The sequence below is a fragment of the Callithrix jacchus genome, chromosome 11 (assembly GCF_049354715.1).
Source record: "Callithrix jacchus isolate 240 chromosome 11, calJac240_pri, whole genome shotgun sequence".
Classification (NCBI taxonomy): Eukaryota; Metazoa; Chordata; class Mammalia; order Primates; family Cebidae; genus Callithrix; species Callithrix jacchus.
In genome coordinates, this window is record NC_133512.1 from 76,888,483 (window position 1) to 76,910,742 (window position 22,260).

The 22,260-nt window shown below is 39.0% G+C and overlaps 1 long non-coding RNA gene across 1 annotated transcript in view; it reads right to left on the reverse strand.

Moving 5' to 3' along the window:
• Nucleotides 1-6,454: 6,454 nt before the first annotated feature.
• The window catches only part of LOC144578395 (uncharacterized), a 118,562-nt gene continuing 102,756 nt past the window's right edge, over nt 6,455-22,260 (reverse strand). Inside the window, exons 2-3 of the long non-coding RNA XR_013524074.1 lie at nt 12,347-12,496; nt 6,455-9,262 (exon numbers count right to left, since the gene is read on the reverse strand). This is a non-coding gene — a long non-coding RNA (uncharacterized LOC144578395). The remainder of the gene's footprint in view (nt 9,263-12,346; nt 12,497-22,260) is intronic.

Here is a 22,260-nt window from a genome sequence, read left to right on the forward strand (position 1 = left end):
TTTTCATGAATAAATACTTCTTAAATTGTTGTTTGCCTCTGGTTAATTTCCAGGGCCATTAAGTGATTGGATTTTTTTTCAAATTTTTATCTAGCTTTATATTTAACTTTTCCCACCAGAATTTTCTAATCTCTTCATTCCGCCATAGTTGGAAGTCCTCCCTCTAAATATCTTTTAACCACAATTTTTCATTAAATCAATATTCAGCATATACCATAAACGCATAAACGATTTTATATCTGAGGTCAATAGTAAACTAGGATTATTTGTTCACTTTGGTTTTTCTTAAAGTTAAAAAAGATTTTCTTCTTCCTCCCTTTTGAAAAAGTAGATAAAGCGCTTCGCTTTAGTTTCCCTGGCTGGTCTCACACTCCTGGACTCAAGCGTTCTTCCCAACTTAGCCTCCCAAGCAGCTGGGACTATAGGATGTGCCACCACTACCACGTTCAAATTTTCATTGTAAATTAAATTTTCCTAGGCCAGCATCTCAATTTAGTTTTATTTTGGTCAAAACTTTCAGATAAACTATCCCTTTTTTTCTCTCTCTTAGATCTTTCTCTGAGTCCCTCTTAGAGATATTTGTGTTAGAATTTCTCATTTTTCTATTCCAATCTTGACTAATTTTTCTCTGGGTCTGCAGTACAGATGTTATTCTGAGAATCTCCTTTGATTGTCCTCTATATTGGGTGCATTGTTCAGTGAGTTCAATGAGACTGTCATAGAGATCATGTAAACTGGTGCCTAAAATCATGGGCTCTGGAGTTAGACTGAGTTCAGAGTCCAGCTCTATATCAATATTTGTGTCACTTTGGAGACATTGCCTACTTATGTCTCAATTTTTCAGTCTGTAAAATGGTAAAAAGAACAGTACTTGCCTTGTTTGGTTGTCCTGAAGATCAAATGAGCTAATATATAATAAATATTTACTACTCTCATCATGTTGAAATATGTTTTGGTGGAGCACATGGATTTTTTTGAGAAATGTGTAAGAGTATAATTTTTGAGACTTTGCACAGGTAAAATAATTCTATTAACACTTGCTTATCTGATTGGGTATAGAATTCTAGGTTAAAAATTATGTGTCCTCAGAATTTTAAAGGCTCGTGCTGTTATCTTGTAGCTCCACTGCTGCTGTTGATAAGTCTGATGACATTCTGGTTGCCATTTTTTTATAAGCGTTTATTATTCATTTGTTTGTTTTGTTTTGGAAGGTTTTTGAATCTCTTATTCTTGGTGGGGTTCTCTGTTGTTATTATTGTTTGTTGGTTTGGTTTTTTTGTTGTTGTTGTTGTTTTTTGAGACAGAGTTTTTCTCTTGTCCCCCAGGCTGGAGTGCAATGGCATGATCTTGGCTCACTGCAACCTCCACTTACTGAGTTCAAGCAATTCTCCTGCCTCAGCCTCCCAAGTAGCTGGGACTACAGGCATGCACCACTATGCCCAGCCAATTTTGATTTTTAGTAGATACAAGTTTTCACATGTTGGCCAGGCTGGTCTCAAACTCCTGACCTCAGGTGATCCACCTGCCCCAGCCTTCCAAAGTGCTGAGATTACAGGTGTGAGCCACTGTGTCCAGCCCTTGGTGTTTAAAATGTCATTCCAGTGAGCCTTCAACAATTTCTTCTTTTATTTATTGTGCTGGCTACTCTGTTGATCCATTACTGTAAGAATTTTGATTGTGCTATTTCTTTGATAATTTCCTCCTCTGTTCTCTCTTTCTGTTCAGACTTCCTGCAACTCATATTAATTAGAAATGAGATCTTGGGGACTGATCCTTGTTTTAGTCTGCTGGAGCTGCCGTAATAAAATGCCACAGGCTGAGTGGCTCAAACAATAGACCTTTATTTTTCATAGTTCTGGAGGCTGAGAAGTCTAAGATCAAGGTGCTAGCAAGGGAATTTTTATTCTGAGGTCTCTTCTTTTGGCCTGTAGGCAGCTGCCACCTCACTGTGTGCTCACGTGGCCTTTTCTTTGTGTGTTTGTAAAAAGAGATGTCTTTGGCATATGTTCTTCTTCTTATGAGGATACCAGATCTACTGGATCAAGAGTGTACCTTATGACCTCATTTAGCCTTTATTACTTCTTTACAGGTACTATCTCCAAATACTGCCACATTGGGATTACAGTTTAAACATGAATTTTGGATGGACCCAATTCATTCTGTAGCAATCTTCTGATTGGATTACCTTTTCACTTCTACTGTCCCTCTTTTTGAACTTTTTCTTTATTCTAGGTGAGTTCCACTTTTACTGTATCATTTAGATAGAAATTTTTTTGCCATCGTTTTTTTTTTATTCTAAGAGGTCTTTTTCAATTTTTTGATTATTTTCTTTTATATCACTTTGTTTTGTTTCATTGATGTAATATCTATCTTTCTGAACATATAAGCTATAGATTGTTTTTAATCCTGCCACATGAATTACTTGTGTTTTTTACTAAATGTCTTTTTTTCCTACTTGCTTTGTACTTGGCCTCTCAAGTTGGAGGCATTTTCAAATATGTGGTGATCTTTGGCTATCCCTTGTCATATAAAAGTGAGGCACCAAAAAACTTAGAGAGGGTGGGGCTTGTTGACCAAAGAGCAAGAAGACTTTTTCATTATGTGATCCTCAGATATCAATACTGATCTTTTCTCTGGGTCTGATTAGTGTTAACACTAGTTAGTTTAGCTAGGATAGGCAAGGTTAGCTATAGGAAAAGAAAAGGGATTTAAAAAAAGAATAGAACTATTCAGTGGCTTAACATAATAAATAGTTATCATTCCCACTATATATCCAATGATAACTGGTGATGGGCTCTACTACAGTCACAGAATTACTCCAAATCATCTTATGATGTCACTATTTCACTAAGACACCTCATTTATCACAGCAGGGAAAAAAAGCAAGCATGGAAAATTGCACATTGGCTGTTGAATGCTTCCACCTGGAAGTATATACATGACTTGTACTTATATTTAATGAGCTGAAGCAAATCCTAGGTCCACACCTAGCCTCAAAGAGTGGGAAAATCCAAACTTTCCCCCTCTGGCTATCCTCTCCGTTAGGGCATCCCTCCCAACTTTATTAACTTTATGCAGCTACACACAAAAGCTACACTCTTTATGAAGACTGCATAAGAGGCTCTGCTAAGAGCAAAGTCTTTTAGTCCTCCCAACTGTCCAAAAGGAGAGGATAGCCAGAAATACTGGACAGCAGCACCAATGTTTACCACACTGACTGATTCATTCTCTTAAAAATAGTACACTTGCATGCCTGTAATCCCAGCATTTTGGGAGGCCAAGGAGGGTGGATCATGAGGTCGAGATCAAGACCATCCTGGCCAACATGGTGAAACCCTGTCTCTACTAAAAATACAATCATTAGCTGGGCATGGTGGAATGTGCCTGTAGTCCCAGCTACTCTGGAGGCTGAGGCAAGAGAATCACTTGAACCTGGGAGGCAAAGGTTGCAGTGAGCACAGATCACGCCACTGCACTCCAGCTTAGTGACAGAGTGAGACTCCATCTCAAAATAATAATAATAATAATATGCTTTCAGTCCTCTTTCCTCCTTAGCAGATATTATTCAGATACTCAACATCCACTTGGTGAAGTATTGATAAATTGCTTTTACTATTTTTTTCTGATGAATTATGTTAACTAATTTAAAGAGAACTTAAGAAAAGCTAGGTGAAAACAAAAGAATTCCTCCTCCTGCTAAACTTTTTATTGCTGTTAGAAAGCAACCAAAAAGCGCTGAACTTCTATTTTTCCATCATCCTGTGTCTTCCTAAAGTCATTCTTAATCTCATCACAGCACCACTGACGAGGCAAAGCCAGGGTGGAAATGAAGGTGACAGTAAGCAGAGTTGTAAATTGGAACTAGCCCCGTGTTGGCCAGCCCCTAAGTGACCAGTTTTGCAATTTATTATTGACTTTATGCAGCTACACCCACAAGGCAGTGAAGATTGCACAAGAGGCTCTGCCTAAGAGCAAAGTCTTTTAGGACCTAGAGCTGAGAACCTCAAAACAGTTTATCTTCAAGTGCCCAGGAAGTGATGGTAGAATTCAGGTTTCCTGGACAGAACAATTTCGATTCTTTAATAATAGAGGAAGTTTGAATTTGAAGACATTCTCCTCTCAAACCTCTAACACCTTGAAGAGTGGACAAGTCCCAAGCATTGTTTTGGGATGCCAGGCAAAACTGTGACTGCAAACCAGACAAAAGTGTCTCCACAAGTTAATTAGCAGATTTTAAAACCAACTGTTTCTCTGCCTCTGGTTTCAAAGAAACTCATTGCTCAGGATTCACACAGATGGTGTCTACTTCATTGTTTCTTTCCTTAATGTTATTGGATATTAAATTAATAATGGTAATAAACAACCACGTACATTCACAGAGCAAATGTATGAAGCTAAAATTAGAATCTTTGTCATGCAACATTGATTTGTTGCAGAAGTTAGAGCTAGATTGGCCAGCAAGTGAATGTTTCAGACTTGTCATCCAAGTCATTTTTTTGAGCCCTCTGAGCAGAGACAACCCTAGACTCATTGAGCCTTGTAAATGGAGAGTCGCTAAGCAAGCTTCTAGTCCACTGCCAGGCCTCCAGCTGTGGCCTTCCAGTACACACGCCCCTCTTCAGCTCAGACAACTTAGACCCACAGCTCTGTGCACTTGCCTCTGTGCAGAGAACCTCAACACTTCTAGAACGCAGTACAGAAGTTGCCATTTACATCTTTAAAGGTCCTGGATATGTGGCAGCTTATTTGCTAACTGAAGTCCCCACACTGATAAGTCATTGAATGCAGGCCATGCTGGGAAAGGGTGTGACATTGGAGGAGGTAGCTTTCTGCAGAGGGGACAATCTCTAAAGCAGCTGACAGTTGAAGGCTGTTGGCCCATCACATTGTCAGGAGCTGGGGTGATGAGCCTTCACCGATGGTGGAGCTGGGCACTGCATCCTTATGTCTACCATTGTGCTGCTGCAAGTCGTTTTTACCAGCAGACTCTTCTATCACACCTCAAACTTCCTTACATTTCTCCGTAGTTTTCAGATCAACATCACTTGCCACAAACTCTCCACCCACTTCTCACAACCAATCTCATTGTTTCCCTACTTTATCTTTGATTTGTCACACCATTTCATGGAAATCTGTCCCTAGATGGGTGAGCTTAGTTCTACATTTGTGGACCTGTTCACTTAGTAACTTTTCTCCATTGTTTAAAATAGCTCTCTCTCTACAAAGAATCAGCCTTCAAATAATGAAATGTTGGCTCAACATGTCCTACTTCTCATCTTTTGAACATGCTTTCATTGTGTAACGAGAGTACACAGGGTTCCAAGCTATAGTTTGCTCCCACAGAGTTGGCTTCCTTTGTGTTTTTCATGAACCAAACTCAATCTAATTTACTACAAAAAGTATATTCCTGTCAGTTCACTCCAGCCACATGAGAAATCTACTGGCCTTTCTAAGGGAGAGAAGGAATCATTTCCCAAAATGATAAGAGAAGCCAGCCAGCATTAGAAGGCTCCTTTTAAATCTCCTCCTCCTGACAACAAATGAGAAGTCGATACACTCATTCCCCACACTCCACATAGTAGCCTCAGCAATATTATGCTTCAACTGGGCAAAACAGCTTTGAAGTGTCTGCTTTTACCTAATAGCACCTAAGTGTACTCTGAATGCCTTCATTTCAATGATTAATCAAGAAAAAATTCAATGATTAATCATTTCAATACTCAGTGGCTGCATTCCTTTGGTGCTCCATGTACAAGAGGACAAATTAGGTAATAACCTTTATTCCATTCCATTGAATACCTCTCCACTTTTTTAGCTGTAATCTCTGACGTTATCTAGCATAACTGGTCTGCATGGGAATTGTAATTTTTTTCCTAGCATAGTCTCTTTTCCAAGTATAATTACATCCTTAAAGGTTCATCCACTCCTCACCAGGGCACTAGGCAAGAACTCAGCCTTGATTTTCTTATCTTTGAACAAGTTGTTTTGTTACCTCTAGTTCCTGGTAAAAATCACCCTGCTGTTTGTTCATAAGGCTTCCAAAGTCCGCATGAACAGAAAATGCATGGAGAGACTCCAGAACAAAGTGAGATCCAAAGTGACTTGCAAGCAATGCTTGGAGAAGAGAGAAGAGGGAAGAGACATTTGAAAAGTTACATTAATAGAAGAGGTATATATGCTACCCAAATTATCTCTGTTTCCACGTGCTTTACAAGGAGGGAAAATCAGACTGACATTTGGCACTTTCCATCCTTAAGAAGATAATTACCACTAACTCATCATCAAAGATGCATCCTTTTGAAATTATTTTCTGGCTGCCAGGATTAGTTAATATGATAATACATGTACTTATTCTCATTCTCCTCTCTCTCCCTCTCCCTCTCCCTCTCCCTCTCTCAATCTCCTCCCCCCCCCCCCCCGTATGTTTTGGCAATCAAAAACATACTTCATCAGCACATCAGCTAGGGTTTAAGGTGTAGTATGGAATAGGACAGCAGTTTTTCTCTGGGATGCTACTTCATGCATGGAATACAAAACTGAGTCTGGTCACTTCTAATAAGCTATTTGACTTAGGAAAAGCTAATAATGAGAAAAAAAGATTTTGTTGTTTTTATTTTGTGGCTGTTTGTTTATTCAGTCATTATAAGTTATAATATTATCATGTAGGGCCTTAAAATTTATTGAGAATCTATGGACAATGGAAAAGACACCAAAAATGTAAAGTAGTTAAAACATGTTCCTGCCCTTGAGAGATACAACATGGATTTGGAAGAATTTGAGATTGAAAGAAAATTTAACTGTTTTTTGGGGTTGGCATGATCTTTAGCTAGCTCTCATTTCAGAAGAGGAGAGACTGCAACACTGAGAGCAAAAGTGACTTGTGGTTTGTTTAGAATCACTAAGCAGAAATGGAAACGGAAGTTGGACCTTCATATTCCTAGCTCAGTGCACTTTTTAAACTCAAATTACCTTCATGGTCTCTAGTGAGAATCCATTCATCATAAGACAGTTTTTTTAATCTACTTTCATTTAAATGTCAAGAAAAATATTTCAGATATACAGAAAAGTACCAAGAACAATATACTGAGACTCATGTACCTACTACCCAACTTAAATAAAAGTCATAATTAAAGCCCTTTTTATATCCCATGCTAATCCCTTTCCTCTATATCACCCCCAAGATATAATCAGTATCCTGAATTTGCTGTTTATCATTTACATGAATATTTTAAACTGTGCTACATATGTATATGTTCACAAATAATATATTGTATTACTTTTATGTTTTAAAGCTTTCTAAATTATGTCATGCTGTATATGGTATTCTGTGCCTTGCTTTTTTCACTCAACCTATTTTTGAGATTTATGGGTATTAATATATGTATTCTGGTTCTTTTTGTTGCTATATATTGTACAAATAAACATTTATTTATTTCTCTGCTATTTTTTGTTCATTGACATGTAAATTGGTTCCAAGGTTTTGTCATTTCATGAACATTTGCATACTGTCACCTTGGACACACTGAGGATTTATACTAGGAGCCAAGTTGCTAGGTCACCTGGCATATGCATCTTTAAATTTACCAGATTCCAATGTCAGATCTAGAAACTCCAGCTTCACTGGGTTTGATCTTCTAAATCAATCTGCTTACTTGGTGTATTTGTCAGGATTCTCCAGAGGAACAGAATAGAATGTACCTATACATGAAAGGGAGTTTGTCAGGGAGAACTGGTTCACATGATAGGCTGTCTGCAAACTGGGGAAGAAAGAAGCCAGTAGTGGCTCAGACCAAGTCCAAAAGCCTCAAAAGCAAGGAAGCCAACAGTGCAGCCTTCGGTCTGTGGCTGAAGACCCAAGAACCCCTGGCAAACCACTGATGTAAGTCTGAGAGTCCAAAGGCCAAAGAGTCTCATGTCTAAGGACAGGAAGTATCCAGCACAGGAGAAAGACAAAAGCCAGAAGACTCAGGAAGCCAGCTTATCCCACCTTCTTCCACCTGCTTTGTTCTAGTAGAGCTGGCAGCCAAGTGGATGGGGCCCACCCACACTGAGGATGGGTCTTTCTCTTCCAGTCCACTGACTCAAATGTCAATCTCCTCTGTCAATCCCTCACAGACGCACCTAAAAACAATACTTTACCAGCTATCTAGGTTTCCTTCAATCCAATTAAGTTGACACCTAATATTAACCATCACACTTGCTATATTCCTGACTTTTCAGGTAAGTGCAAGTTTGAGATTTTAATGATGGAAGAGTTTGACACATGTAGTTACCTTTTGAAGACTTAAGATGCAGGGTTAGTTTACCTACAGTTATCACTGGTTGGAAATACAAGGAGACAGAAGTCTTTGTATTGAGCTGGTTAATTTCGAGGCTTATAGTGAGCTCCAAAGGGAGAATCAAAACACATTGCTTTCAATGGGAGATTGTTCCTTTGTGTCATCCTGTGGACACGGCAGGGGATACACATAGAGCCAGCCTTCCAGGAAATGTTGTAAAGATCAATCATGTGACACAAATTGGTTGGTGCTACAAAGGTCCTAAGAAAGACTTTCCCTGTGGTTGTTTCTGAAATGCCACCATTCATTACCATAGTCGGCCACTGAAATGCAAACAACTGGACAGGAGGGTTCAATTAAATTATCGGGATGTGTTATTTATTTAAACTTAATACGAAAGCAGTAGCGGTGGTGGTGGTAGTGCGGGTATGTGTAAAATCTCCTGAGGGAAATAGATATCTAGATGTGACAATAAACTGGGCTGAGTTGTTAAAGCCCATTTCAGTTATCATCTTCTCTGTGAAGGATTCCCCAATGCCTCTGCCTGCAAGTATTTCCCCTGTTCTGATCTCCTTCGGTATTTTATATCTTTTTAATAACAATGATCACACACTGAATTTTATTTTAAATGTGCAAAATCAGGGATCCATGTATAGTTGAGCAAATATTTATTATTGCACAAGAAACTACCCTCAAATGTTGTGGCTTAAAGCAACCATGTGTTTGCTCATAATTCTACAATTTGACCAGGGCTCAGCAGGGCCAGTTCATCTCAGCTCTAGGTGGTATCAGCTATGATCCTTCATGTGGCTGTGCTCAGCTGACCACTCACCTAGGGCTTGAATGTCCAAGGTGTCCCATCATTTTCCAGGATTCCTCTCCACATGGCCTCTTCAGCAGGAAAGCTGAGATCTTAGGTGGTTAGATTGGCACAGTGTGACTTCTGCCTCATTCTGTTGGTCAAAGTAAGCCGCAAAGCCAGCCTGATTTTAAGGAGAAAGACAGATTCTACATCTTGATGGGAAAGGTAATATAAATGTACAGGAATGGGAGAACTTGCTGGACGACATCTTTAGAGCCAATATATCATGCATAGTATTTTAGATACAGTACTTCATTTTATGAATAAGTGATCAAAAGTGCAGCTTCCAGAGAACTGGTCAAAGGAGTGCAGAAGAAAGCATCCCCTTGGGGCCACCAATGAATGAAAATATGAGTCTAGGCCGGGCGCCATGGCTCAAGCCCGTAATCCCAGCACTTTGGGAGGCTGAGGCGGGTGGATCACGAGGTCAACAGATTGAGACCATCCGGGTCAACATGGTGAAACCCCGTCTCTAATAAAAATACAAAAAAAAATTAGCTGGGCATGGTGGCACGTGCCTGTAATCCCAGCTACTCAGGAGGCTGAGGCAGGAGAATTGCCTGAACCCAGGAGGCAGAAGTTGCGGTGAGCCAAGATCGCACCATTGCACTCCAGCCTGGGTAACGAGAGCAAAACTCCGTCTCAAAAAAAAAAAGAAAATATGAGTCTAGCTATCTCAGGTAGCACAGAACATAAATATAGAACCATCAGTGCACTGTGAAGCACTGCTCACTCAACTGGCTTGACTGGGGCCTAGTGGCCACTCAAGCATAGTCTGGTACTCATTCACTATTCATAAACATTTCCATCTTACTCCTTGCACAATTATACTTCCCACTCACTCTGAAATTAGGTATGGCTGTGTGATTTGACATGACATCTGTCAAATGATGATATCTATCTCATCTAAACAGAAACTGGAGGTACCAAAGTGCAATTTGTCACATTGCCTTCTTTCTGCCCTGATAGTGGTGGAAGTTCCTGTTGAGATGGAGCATCTGTCAGTTTGGGTACCTGAGTGACTACAGTGCAAAGAGCTCTGGAATGTGAGGTGCAAAGAATCATCCTAGGGACTGGAGAACCAAGCTTGGGGTCAGGCAGCCAAAACCAAAGCCAATGCCTCACAGAGTATGAGAAATAAACTTTTGTTTTTGTTAAACCACTATCATTTTGATTACCATAGAATAAGTACTGTATTAGTTTGCTAGTGTTGCATGACATAGTACCATAAACATAGTATGTTTATTAGTCCATTTTCATGCTGCTGATAAAGATATATCTGAGACTGGGCAATTTACAAAAGAAAGAGTTTTAATTGGACTTACAGTTCCACATGGCTGGGGAAGCCTCAAACTCATGATGGAAGACATGGAGGAGCAAGTCAAATCTTACATGGATGGCAGCAGTTAAAGAGAGAGAGCCTGTGCAGGGAAACTCTCCCTTGTAAAGCCATCAGATCTCATGAGACTTATTCACTATTACAAGAACAGCATGAGAAAGAATTGCCCCTATGATGCAGTTACCTCCCACCCAGTCCCTCCCTAAACATAGGAGAATTCAAGATGAGATTTAGGTGGGACACAGCCAAACCATACCATTCTGCCCCTGCCGCCTCCCAAATCTCACATCCTCACATTCAAAATGAATCATGCCTTCCAAACAGTCCCTCAAAGTCTTAACTCATTTCAGCATTAACTCAAAAGTCCACAGTCCAAAGTCTAATGCTAGACAAGAAAAGTCCCTTCCACCTACAAACTTGTAAAATAAAAAGCAGGTTAGTTACTTCCTAGATACAGTGGGGTTATAGGCATTGGATAAATACAGCCATTCCAAATGGGAGAAATTGGCCAAAACAAAGGGGTTACAGGCTCCATGAAACTCCAGGGCAGTCAAATCTTAAAACTCCAAAATGATCTCCTTTGACTCCATGTCTCAAGTCCAGGTCATGCTGATTTAAGAGTTAAGGTTCTCATGGTTGTGGGCAGCTCCACTACTGTGGCTTTGCAGGGTACAGCTTCCCTCCCAGCTGCTTTCATGTTATGGTGTTGAGTGTCTGTGGCTTTTTCAGGCACGTGGTGCAATCTATTGGTGAATCTACCATTCTGGGGTCTGAAGAATGGTGGCCCTCTTCTCACAGCTCCACAAGGTGGTGCCCCAGTATGAACTCTGTGTGGGAGCTCTGACCCCACATTTCCCTTCTGCACTGTACTAACTAGAGGGCCCTGGCCCTAAAGCAAACTTCTGCCTGGGCATCCAGACATTTCCATACATCTTCTAAAATCTAGGCAGAGGTTCCCAAACCTCAATTCTTGACTTCTGTGCACTTGAAGGCTCGACACCACATGGAAGCTGCCAAGGCTTGAGGCTTGCACCTCTGAAGTCATGGCCCAAGCCCTATGTTGGCCCTTTTCAGACCCAGCTGGAGCAGCTAGAACACAGGGCACCAAGACCCTAGGCTGCACACAGCACAGGGACCCTGGGTCCAGCCCATAAAACAACTTTTTCCTCCTAGGCCTCTGGGCCTGTGATGGGAGGGGCTGCCATGAAGATCTCTTACATGCTCTGGAGATATCTTCCCCCTGGTATTGGGGATTAACATTTGGCTCCTTATTACTTATGCTAATTTCTAGAGATAGCTTGGATTTCTCTTCAATAAATGGGGTTTTCTTTTCTATCACATTGTCAGGCTGCAAATTTCTGAAGTTTTATGCTCTGCTTCCCATGTGAAGCTGAATGCCTTTAAAAGCACCCAAGTCACCTCTTGAATGCTTAGCTGCTTAGAAATTTATTCTGCCAGAGACCAGCTCTCTCAAGTTTAAAGTTTCATTAATCCCTAGGGCAGGGCAAAATGCCACTGGCTCCTTGCTAAAACAACAAGAGTCACATTTCCTGCAGCTCCCAACAGTTTCCTCATCTCCATCTAAGATTGTTCATATCACTATCAACATTTTTATCAAAGCCATTCAACAAGTCTCTAGGAAGTTCCAAACTTTCTCAAATCTTTCTTTCTTCTTCTGAGCCCTTCAAACTGTTCCAACCTCTGCCTGTTACACACTTCCAAAGTTGCTTCCACATTTCAGGTATCTTTTCAGCAGCACCCCAATCTACTGGTATCAGTTTAGTGTATTAGCCCATTTTCATACTACTGATAAAGACATACCTGAGACTGACCAATTTACAAAAGAAAAAGGTTGAATGGACTCACAGTTCCATGTGGCTGGGGAAGCCTCACAATCACGATGGAAGGCATGGAGGAGCAAGTCACAGCATACATGGATGGCAGCAGGCAAAGAGAGAAAGCTTGTTCAGGGGAACTCCTCTTTTTAAAACCATCAGATCTCGTGAGACTTATTCACTATCATGAGAACAGCAAGGGAAATAAAAATAAATGGGATACAATTACCTCCAACCGGGTCCCTTCCACAACATGTGGGAATTCAAGATGAGATTTGGGTGGGAACAGAGCCAAACTATATCAGTATGTAAAGCAATACACATTTACTACTTCAGTTTCCATGGCTGAGGATTCTGGCATGGCTATATGGGGTTTTCCAGTCAGGGTCTCACAAGGCACAAATCAAGTTTCAGCTGACTGTGTTCTCATTTGGAGACTCAACTAAGGAAAGATCTGCTGCCATGCTCCCTTAGATTGTTGGCAGAATTTAGTTTATTGCTAAACTAAAGGTCCCTATGTCCTTGCTGGCTGTCTTCGGAGGGCTGTTCTCAACCCCTCAAGGCCTTCCATGAGCCTGACCACATAGCCTCCTCCATCTCCAAAGAGGGCTGTGGAGAAACCTCCATGTGTCAAATCTACCTCATGCCTCATATCGTTCCCATTTCTCCAGTCTATGACCTCTAGGCCCATATTAAAAAGGGTTCATGTGATTAGTCAGGCCCATGAGGATAATCTCCCTTTCTTAAAGGTGTTCCATGTCATCTGTCATTGTCACTGTTCAGGGGATTATGCAGAGTATACACCAGGGTGTGGGCATCTTGGGGAACACTTTAGAATTCCACTAAATGCTAATCTAGATGTTTAGCAGACCTTAGCTGCTAGACACTAATCAAGGCAATACTGGCTTGTACACATATTCCAGATGCATGAAAAATATGTGAAAAAGCAGCAGGATGAATTCCATTCTCTTTTAATCCCAGTTCAATTCCTTTCCCAGTTCATAATATTTTTCTCAGAGTGTGTATCTTGGGACTTCTCCACTAGTGAGGACAAGGGCTCCCCAAGTTCATATGGTTTGGAAGCACATGGGAGTCAACCCAAGGAGATCAGGGCCTCATTGTTCTATGTAAACTTTAAGATCTATCTCATACCCCATCTCTGCCTCAGAAAGGCCCCCATGGTGCTTGGAGCCACGTTCATGAAACACATGTTAATTACCAAAGTTTTTCTTGAAAATGATTTGGAAATGTGTATCAATGAACCTTAATCCAATTATTATCCTGAACTTAGTACACTCAGTTCTTGAAATAATAAAAATGGAAGTTCAAATTTGTATGCAAGAATGTTTCAAGGTTATTTATAATTAAATGAAAACACATTTGATATTCAACCTTAGAGGACTAGACAATAAATGAAACAGGTCTGTACCATGGACTGTTATGTAACCATTAAAAATGATATTTTTGAAGAGTACATAAAGATATGACATAATGATCATTAACTATGTTAAGCTATTAAATAGGATATAAAATGATATATATAATCATTTCATTCTAAAAGAAAATAAATATATGTGCAAATGTTACCACAAGAAAATATGAAAAATGTTTCAATTATTTAAAGTGACAGAATTAAGCAATATTTTTTTACTTGCTAAGTTTCTTATTTTCCAAATTTCAGCAATGAAATTGCATTGCTTATAAAAACCAGAAAAAAACAGACCATATGTATTATTATTCTGGAGCTTAGAATAAATTGCTTTCAAGTGCTTCCAGCACATTCAAGGCAGTGTTTCATAAGTATTACTAGTACACACAAAAAAATTCTTTTTTTGTGAAAAAAGGTGTAATTTGTTGACTTGATTTGCATGTCTCCTTGGATCTGAAAGTTGTAGAATTTCTAAAATGATTTAATCGTTCAGACTTTGGACCATTTTAGGCCACATTCCAACTTCTGCACTTTCTGAATCATCAAAAGTTTGTATGGATCTTGTTTTGATCCGATTCAATTAAAACAACCAGAGAATGATATTTTTGAGACCATTACAGAATATGTCCTGTACTGGATAGTATGTGATGTTAAGGAATTATTATTTTGTTAAATGTGAAAATGACATTTTCTGTAGTTTTTTTTAAAGGTCACCTCTGAAGAATTTACAGATGACATGATGTAATGTAAGATGGAAGATAAAAAAAAATTGGCAGAATATTGGTGATTGGTACATCAGTATGTGGAGTTCATTCTATCACTTGTTTGACTTCTGTGCATAATTAAAATTTTCTGTAATAAAAACAAAGAAAAATAAATCTAAAACAGCGTTTCACTGGGTTGGGATGTCAGACAATCTGGTGCACTGAAAATGAACAAAAAGACAAGGGGCCTGCCCAGAGGGAAGAACTGGGAAGGGAGGTAGGAAACCAGTGAGAGCACAACACCTGTCTGCCCATCACGTACCTTCTCAGTCCTGGGCCCATTTCTCCCAAGGCCCTAGGAAGGTTACTGCTTAGAATCCCCAGTGAGCTGCCTCAGTTGGGATTAGGAAGAACAATGTTTCCCCAACAGTGTGAAAAGCAATTTCTATTCTTGGTGTGTGACATTTTCCTCTGTCATTGCAAGCACCTCTACTTGAGGCCATGGTCCCTGGAATTGCAGCTTTATTTGCCTGTTAAATCAGGAGGTGAGCCAACAGAAATGAATTGTGCCTATCATTACTGAGAAGTCAGCAAAATCTTAAGGAGCCTCAAAAAAGGAGACTGTCTACGGTTCAGCTACATAGATCAGCAGGCATTTGAAATCCAACACATAGAGGAAGGAAATCATAAAGGCTGAGCTTAGGGGAAGAGTGGAGAATCTGTCTAATGGATGCAGTCTTCCTTGTTACAATAAGACTAGACTCTTTTTGGTTGCTTATTTTCAGGTTTATTTGTTTTGAAAAAGACTGATGAGCGTTAATAAGTTAAAATACAGAAAGTATGTACAATTAATTTTTTTAAATGTGTTCTTTGCAAACTCAACAAAACAGGCAAACTACTCAAAAGAAATAAAAGCAGAAGGCACAATTGCACAAAATAAGAAATGACAATAGGAAAATTTCTATTGAAAGAAAGGAAATCTTTAAAGCCAAAAAGATTACTTTAAACAACCCTATGACAATAAATGATAAAATCTAGAGGAGATGGATAATTTTCTAGAAAAATGTAATTTATCAAAATTGAATGTAGTAAAGGTCAAAGAGAAAATATAGAGAACAAGGGAAAATTATGAAGGAGGTACAACTCTTCAAAAGCACCAGGCTCATACGGTTTCACAGAGATTCTACCCAACCTCCAAACAGCAGATATACCCAATGCTGTTTGAATTCTTCTAGAGCAGAGGTAAAGAAGGAAAATTTCCAATACTTTTAATCAAATGTATATAGCATCAGTAGTTAAACTCAATCAATATTGCTTTAAAAAGTACATGTGAAAATTTAATATTTGATAAAGATGACATGTTAAGCCTCTTAGGAAAATAGCCATTTTCAGAACAAGTATTGGAACAATTGATAAACCATTTGGAAAAACTTAAAATGGAATTCGTACTTTACACTATACACTAAGATAAACTCCAAATAGATCAGAGACCTAACATCAAAAAACAAAAAAGGAAATCATGCAGTACTTGAAGAAAACAGATAAATTTATCTATTAACTTGGAATGGGGAAAATTCAGAAGTAAGACAATATTATTAAACTCAAATATATTAAAATAAAAATATTTTTCATAGCAACAAACATCATAATCAAATTGAAAAGAAAAAGGTACAACTGGGAGTAAATCTGCTATTTACACAACAAAAAAAGGACTATTTTCCCCAGTATATACAGAGCTCTTAAAAACCTAGCGGAAGGCTGGGCACGGTGGCTCAAGCCTGTAATCCCAGCACTTTGGGAGGCCGAGGCGGGTGGATCACGAGGTCAACAGATCGAGACCATCCTGGTCAACATGGTGAAACCCCATCTCAACCAAAAATACAAAAAATTAGCTGGGCGCGTGCCTGTAATCCCAACTACTCAGGAGGCTGAGGCAGGAGAATTGCCTGAACCCAGGAGGCGGAGGTTGCGGTGAGCCGAGATCGCGCCTTTGCACTCCAGCCTGGGTAACAAGAGCGAAACTCCGTGTCAAAAAAAATAAAAAAAAATAAAAAAAATAAAAATAAAAATCTAGCGGAAGACTGGAAACCTATGACAATATTGGGCAAAAGACTTTAATAAAGACTTCTTGCAAAAATAAATGTAAATAGCACTTAAATGAACCGAAGTTTCACAAACTTCATTCAGGTAGGAAATATAAATAAAACTTCAATGATAAAACATTTCTCAGATCGGCAAAGAATTCAAAATTTTGCCAATATACTCTCTTAACGAGGGAATAGAGAGGCATACATTGCTGTTGGGAGTTGAAAACTCCAGATAAAGATGAATTTGGCAAAATCTACTAAAATTATATAAGAATTTAATCTTCAACTCAGCAATTCCACTTTTAGACTCTGGTCGGTAGATGTAACCCCAGAAAGACAAAATAACATATGCACAATGTTATTCATTCTGGTACTTTTTGTAGTATCAAAAGATTATAAAAAACTCAAACATCTACTAATATAGAACTGGTTGAATAAACTATAGTTACTTCCACACAATGGTGTACTCCCCAGCTGTAAAAAAAAAAATAAGGAAAAAGAAAAATCTCAGTGTACTCATATGGAGTATTCTGGCTGAAAACAGCAAGATGCGAATGGCATATGTAAGTATGCTTCTTCTCTGTTACAAGGAAGCAAAAAAATGATAGGTAGAGAGGTGGATAATGGATAAATAGTAGAGAAAAAGATTTCCTGATTTGCTTATTATTTTTCAAATGAAACACTAGAAAAATAAATCAGAAACTAACAAAATAGGCTATGTGAAAAAGAGCGTGGAAGGAATAAGGATGGAAATAGTGCTTCTCTGGGGATTCTTTCTTATATGGTTTTGAACCACATAAATGTTTCACTGTGCTGGAAGACCTCAATTAAGGCTCACCATGGTGTGCTGCCTTGACATCTGATAAGATCAGGAAAGACTTGCACCCCTCCTGACTCTGCTTCTGCAGATAAGGTCCTTTATCTAGCCAAGCAACCCTTCTTATGAAAGGGACCAGACACAGTTCCTGCTTACTCCTTGGCAGAGGGCTTTGGTTCCCCACCAGTCCACAGAATTATTCAAATACACATCTTCCAGTGGGAACCTAGGCACTTTGGCCCTTCGGTACTACAAAGCCTGCCTCCCACAGCTCCTGGCTGTTCACTCTATTCCTGAGTGCTATCCCTGTGTGACCCTCCCCGTGTGGCCCTGCATGGTGTGCTGTGGCCTGCTCCCTCAGGTCAGCAGTGTACATCACTAATAAACTGCTGCCAATCTCCTTTGTACAAGGTCAAGTCGTGTGTGTTCAGCCAACCCCGTAACCCTATGGTAGGAATCTCTCCCTCACCAATGGGGTGAATAGATGATTAAAGCATTTACATGTTAAAAACAAAATAAAACTTTAAAATAGCTAAGCTGTAAAACTGAAAACAAACTAAAAAAAAGGAACCTAAGAGTATAACACATTGGTAAGGTAAAGAATTACTTTAATTGACTTTTGACTCTTCATTTTCGTGGAATATATTCCAAGTTTAATGGTATTAGCACTACAATTTTGAATTAACTTATGCATTTGTAGCACAGAGAAAACTAAGGAATATATTATTAAGGTCCAAGATTTTCATTGGAATGAAAAGAGATATGAAGAAGTTTAGAAAAACTGTGATATTAAATTTTAATTAGAAATATTGATGAAAATTCATGATTTCCCAACTACATATACTGTATATATGTAGTGTGTCTATCCACGGAAAGGGTTTGAAGCAATGTCATTCTAGTAGTAATAAGCACTGATAGTCCAATTATCTTGATTTTCATATACTATTCTCCAGTTAAAGGAACCAAGACTTCTTGGAGAAATGGTTAGAGTAAGTACAAGTACAGAACATTGCATTATTCCAGAAAGTGCAGAAGTCCTCAATTATCACATGCATGCCAACTGAGAGGAGCTACCACTAGGAATATCTGGAATAATTTAAACATCAAAAGAATAATGACTGCAATTCATCAAACACATTGAATAAATAAAATCCCAGAAGTCCATGGTTACACTTCAAAAGAGAAAAAAAGAAACAAATTTGCTACCATTAAAGATGACATATCATCCCCTTATTCAGAAAGTTAGTTATTAAAGAGTAATTAAAATTTATCCTCCATTTTAAGGAGACATTATAGTTCATCCTCAGTTGATGAGGTGGAAGTTTTAAAATAACTTTTTTTCTAACAGAGAAGAGTGCCAGATAATGAATGTAGGAGGAATGAGAGAATTAGAAAATCACTCATATTGCAATCTCCAATATGATAATGTATTGAGGCAAGGATCACCAATAAATACTAAAACCAAAAGTAAAAGATTGGAGGGAGGTCGGGCGCGGTGGCTCAAGCCTGTAATCCCAGCACTTTGGGAGTCCAAGGCGGGTGGATCACGAGGTCAACAGATCGAGACCATCCTGGTCAACATGGTGAAACCCCGTCTCTACTAAAAATTACAAAAAATTAGCTGGGCACAGTGGTGCGTACCTGTAATCCCAGCTACTCAGGAGGCTGAGGCAGGAGAATTGCCTGAACCCAGGGGGTGGAAGTTGTGGTGAGCCGAGATCACGCCATTGCACTCCAGCCTGGGTAACAAGAGTGAAACTCCATCTCAAAAAAAAAAAAAAAAAAAAAAGATTGGAGGGAAACAGGACATTTGCCCTGTGCCAGGTGACCTGGAAATGGTAAAAGGAAAACATAATTTCTCTAGTAAAAATTATGTGTTCCTCTTAACCTAGTGATCAAATTAGCATCTAAAATATTGAAGCAGTAAGACATGTATCTGCTAATATGATGCAATATGAGCTATGTAGCATCATCTATGTAGTTTCCAAAAATATTTAACCTGAATCAACTGTTTAGCATTTCAAAATTGCTATGTCATTTTAAAAAGTAAGAGTGCTAGGTTGAAAAAAAAATCAGTGCATGACTTTATCTCACTTGGAAGAAACTGCTAGAGATAATATTTTTGGAACAATAGACAAAATTTAATTATGGATCAGGTATTTGATAGAAAATTATTAATTTTTAGGTGCAGTAATGGTATTACAGCAAAAGGGAATTTTCTTATTTTTAGAAGATACAAGCTCAATTACTTATGATAAAATGATCATGATATTTACAAATTATTTTGAGATGGTTCAGTAAATGTTAGATAGATCAAATATAGCAAAATGGTAATAACTTTAAAAATGTGGGTGGTGGGTACGTGATATTGATTCACTAATCTTTTCATTTTTCTGTGTAAATGAACATTTTTATAATAAAAATTAGAAAAGATATTTGAGATATTTGTCATTTTACATCATCTACTTTAATGTAAACACAACAGAGTCCCTTTAACTTCAAAGTAAGACTTGATAAAGTTTGCAGCTGACAAGTGTTCCTATTGAGAAAAACTAAGTAACTGGGTAAAATTTAAAACTTCTCTGTTTAAAGCTGCTGATGAAATAGGAATGAGAGGGCACAGTATTCTAGAACAAGGAGAACTGTGGCAAAGTGTGCTGACTCTGCAGCCTTTGTCCTTGGGGGTATGTGCCAAAACTGGGCTCAGGAAAAGAGGCTGAGCTCCTGGACTTGGAGCACAGGGTCACTGCTGGGGACAGAGAAACCAGAGAGACCTTGGGTGGTCTCATGGGGCTGAGAGACAAAACTAAAGCCTGGGGAGGCTAATGTCCAGAAGGAAGGGAAGGTGTATTAGTTTGTTCTTATGCTGCTAATAAAGATGTATCTGAGACTGGGTAATTTATAAAGGAATGAAATTTAATTGATGCATAGTTCCATGTGGCTGGGGAGGCCCCACAGTCGTGGTGGACAGTAAGGAAGAGCAAAGGCACATCTTACAAGGCAGTGGGCAAGAGAGCATGTACAAGGGAACTCCCCTTTATAAAACCAGCAGATCTTGTGAGACTTACTATCTTCAGAACAGCATGGGAAAACCCACCCTCATGATTCAGTTACCTCTGAAAAGTTGAGTGGGGTTTTCTGCAGTTTCACAGTGATGCAGATGGACATTAGAGTTCAAGACTTCCAAAGAAAGGTGCTCCAGTGACACACCAGTCTAGTAGTAAAAAGACCTTGAAAACTATGCTTTAGGAGCAGAATAGAAGCAGAGGTAGGCATAGCCTTTCAAGAACAGCAACCAGCGCAACTCTTTCTAGTTACTGATGGGTTTAATGGGATCAGTTATCCCTGTATCTCCCAAGCAGAGGACAGGATAAACCTTCTCTGAGGGAAATTATCATCTGGATCCTTCATAATGGGTGCCACAGGTCTTAAATGCTGTATTTGGAGAACAATGTCCAGAAGCAGAAAAAAAACCACATTCTTCCTTTGTGCCCCTTTTTTAAGAACAAGGAAAACTTTTCCATGCCTAAACCTCCCAGCTGATTTCTACTCACCTCTCTTTGCCCATGTCTAATCCAATCATTTGACAAGGGTAATAAGATGACCGTAAATTGCTTCAACCAATTAAGGCTCATGTCTCTCTCACCCCCAGTGGAGCTGGAGAAGGACCCAGCCTCTTTTAAAAGACAAGGCTTCTTAGAAGAGGATGAACTCAATCGTGGCTTTATTAGCAAGAAAGGAGGATATTGAGTAGACAATCAACAATATTGCCAAGTAGTTTATCAATTATTAATATGTAATGTTGGGCAAGCTATTTTATCTCTCTGAGCCACACTTTTCTCATCTATAAAATTCACATTATAGTAATGCCTCGAAAGTCTTCCCTATATATTAATAAAGCACGTTTTGTAATTTAAAAAACCTGCCAATTGTCTCCAGTGATGTTGAATATTACTCTTCGATCATGGTTTTGAATCCCTTGTTAAGGCATGTTTCAGTTGTTGCAGTCTTTTAGACATGACACCCCAACTTCAACCTATATGTCAAGCGTCTGCTGAACAGCCCAGACAGTAGGACTAGTATCTATTTCATTCTTGCTTCTCTATATGCTACTCTAGAAATTGACACCCTGACTCCTCGGTACATGGTCAGGATGACAGGCCAGCAGGGTATGAGCTGAAATGCACCGGGGAGACACCTTTGCCCTGTACCACATTTACTCTCTGATCCTTAAATTCTGCCTCTACAATTTTTAAATTTATGACTTTTAAACCTCTTGGGTTGAGGGATTCAGAGATGAACCAGTGAATATAAGCATCCATAGGATAAATTTGACATATGTTCCAAGAGTCCTGTTTTTCCTATAAGATTTGGAGTGGGTAGACATGTAGAACTAAATAATTTAATAAGATTCATATATCAATCAAATTTAATAAAGTAATCTAAAACAGTATGTTATTTTGACATCAACATAAACATAACATGGAGAATAAAACAAAATTGTTGTTGATTACACAAATTAGAATGCAAGACTCAAAGAAACTTTCCTATTGGAGTGGTTGATCAAACATCTTCCACTCCCTTTAGGGTTATTGCTAAAGAAAATATTTAGGAGGATCATGCTTCAGATTAAATATAGATTCTGGACTCTTTTTAAAAATGCAAATGCTAAAGTCCCTATTGTGTTTAGCAGAGAATTTTTCTCTTTGATTAACAGAAGTGATGGAGCAGCATGCTGGCAATGCATACCTGTGGGAGAGGTTGCCATCCCCCAAAAGCTGGAATAAATGTCTCAGATGAAGGAGGGAGGGATGGAGGGAGCAGTAGACACAGTTTTGCCAAGGGCCACAGTCTAGATTTGGCAAACTCCCACAGCGATGAGGCAACAGGAAGCAGAGGCTGAATATA